Below are 2,746 nucleotides of genomic sequence, written 5' to 3'. Positions count from 1 at the left end.
TTGGCTCTGGTGAGGCCGCACCTCGAGTACTGTGTTCAGTTTTGGGCTCCTCGCTACAAGAAGGACATGGAGGTGCTTGAGCAAGTCCAGAGAAGGGCTACAAAGCTGATGAAGGGTCTGGAGAACAAGTCTTATGAGGAGCAGCTGAGGGAGCTGGGACTGTTTAGCCTGGAGAAGAGGGGGCTCAGGGGTGACCTTATTGCACTCTACGGGTACCTGAAAGGAGGCTGTAGCGAGGTGGGGGTTGGCCTGTTCTCCCACGTGCCTGGTGACAGGACGAGGGGGAATGGGCTAAAGTTGCACCAGGGGAGGTTTAGGTTGGATATCAGGAAGAACTTCTTTACTGAACGGGTTGTTAGTCCCTGGAATAGGCTGCCCAGGGAAGTGGTTGAGTCACCATCCCTGGAGGTCTTTAAAGGACGTTTAGATGTAGAGCTTAGGGATATGGTTTAGTGGAAAATTTGTTAGCGTTAGGTCAGGGGTTGGACTCAGTGATCTTGGAGGTCTCTTCCAACCTAGACTATTCTGTGATTCAGTGATTCTGTGATCTGGGACATGCCATCATCCCTGGGCAGCATGCGTCTGCCTGAGGTGCCCATGGGTTGGGCTGCTCCAGAGTGTCTACCTCTGTGTATGAAATATCTAAAGTCCTATGGAGGTTGAATTCCTGCAGGCATACGTAGCAGAGTCTGAATTTTCAAGCTTGGGCTTTATAAAGCCCTTTATTTGACATCTATATAATGGGACAAGGTTTTATAAGTCTTTTAAAACTGTGACTGTACAGCTGCCTACCTAAGAACTATCTTTAAGAAGCCAGACTTGAAAATGTCACCATAACATTTTTGTTTGATTGTGGTCAAAGTAAAAAACTCTGTTGTCTGCAGAACTCCAGTTCAGGCTTGTTAGCTTTTTAATCTTCATAGTGGTTTTGAGTTTTTGCTGTTATAAAAATTTGATATGTACATGTGTGGGAAATTAGCTAATTCACTTGTAATAGCTTTTACGAGCAGTTCATTTACGTAATTTATATCAATACTGTCATACAAAATACACCACAAGTAGATTTAGACAAATAAATGGATGAGGAAGTTTTCTGAAAGCACGTTTTCTCTGGAAAATGTTGATAAACAAGAACATTTTGTGGAACCACACCAACTTTGACTAATCTTCCTTTAGAAGGTAGTAAAGAAGGACAGAAGCACAGAAATCAAGAGCATCTAAAAGTTGATGAGGAGGGCACTCTGCTGGGCTCCAAATGACCTGCTATATTCCAAATCATGTTTGTTTCTGTTTCTTGGCTGTTGCCTTTTAGAGTGCCAGGACAATAAAAATCCCTTGTGCTGGAGCATTCTCTCATTGTAAATATTTCATAAGAATTTTCAAATGCTGTTCACCTTGTCTTGATTACAAATAATTAAAAAAAAAAAGAGAGGGAGAAAGAATGTTTCTGTGAACATAAAATAAATCCCATTCACCTCTACTTAAAGAGCAAATGTTCTTTTATTTCAGGAAGTATGCATTAGAAAAGGATTTTGTTTTATTCTATTTCAATACATGATTTTCTAATAGAAAATAGAAATAGAAATAGAAAATAGAAAATAGAAATAGAAATAGAAAATTTCTACAGAAAGAGAAGCTTAATTTTGCCTTTTCCTATAAAAAAAAAATAACTATTCTCAAGAAGCCTAACCAACTTGCTTATTCATGACTGATAGTATTATGTGGTTATAAGGGTTACACAAACAAGACTTTCACAAATAATTTCTGATCAGCACATGGTGTTAAATGTAACTTCATAATTCTAAACAATGCTGATTCCCACTGCAGTGGAAATCAAATGTCTTTATTTACTAACTGTACTTGAAATAATGTACCTTTATTGTGCAGTACTCTGACAAGACATTCTTAAACAATTTTCTGTTTTGTCAGTAATTTAGAAAGTGCTCTGTAGATTTTGCCCTGTTACCATAAGTTAATAAAAAATAAGAAAACTTTCTTGGACTGATTTGGATATTTGAAGCTATTCCGAATTTCAGCCCTAGTACCCTGCAAAACATACTTTTTCAAAGACAAGGCTGAGTTCGTGGATCCCCTGAAGAGGTATTTCAACACAAGCATCAGATTGTACTTCAGTTTTAAGTTTTGCTATTTAAAGCATTCAAGGTGACGTGAGAGAACATATTTCTGAGTCTGACTTTTGTCTTTTGATCTCTGAAGATAAACTTCCTTGAGGTGAGCAGATTAACTAGTACAGGATGCACGTTAATTGCTTCTGTCCTGCACTGTAATTTTCACTTTTTGAATTACTTTTAATGAAAAAAACCCTTTCATTTAAATAAGTTGTAAGAATGTAATGTAAAGAAGTGTGACCTTACTTGGATTTTTCCTTCCATTAATTGCTTCTTTTCTCGTGCAAAACTTATTCAGTACCATGAGTGAGAACTTGATCATACATAGATGTACAAAGCCTACACAACACTACTTAGAAACTTATCAAAGTTTCAGATCTGTGATATGTGTCTTATTTTTTTCTTACTCTTCATGGTTCAGAAACTCAGTTTAGCAAAAAGGCATTACTGGATTTGTGTCACAGTGCAACACTGACAAGTTTAAGCTGTCTTCATATAACTCACAGTCAGGTTTTATATGGAAAACTGATGACAGGGAGACAATGGGATGAGGACTTCTTCTTCCCACTCAAGGAGAGACCACTGCAAAAGGGTTTACAGACACGTGTTTATTTCAT

The sequence above is a fragment of the Oxyura jamaicensis genome, chromosome Z (genome assembly GCF_011077185.1).
Source record: "Oxyura jamaicensis isolate SHBP4307 breed ruddy duck chromosome Z, BPBGC_Ojam_1.0, whole genome shotgun sequence".
Lineage (NCBI taxonomy): Eukaryota > Metazoa > Chordata > Aves > Anseriformes > Anatidae > Oxyura > Oxyura jamaicensis.
This window is presented reverse-complemented; position numbering follows the sequence as displayed.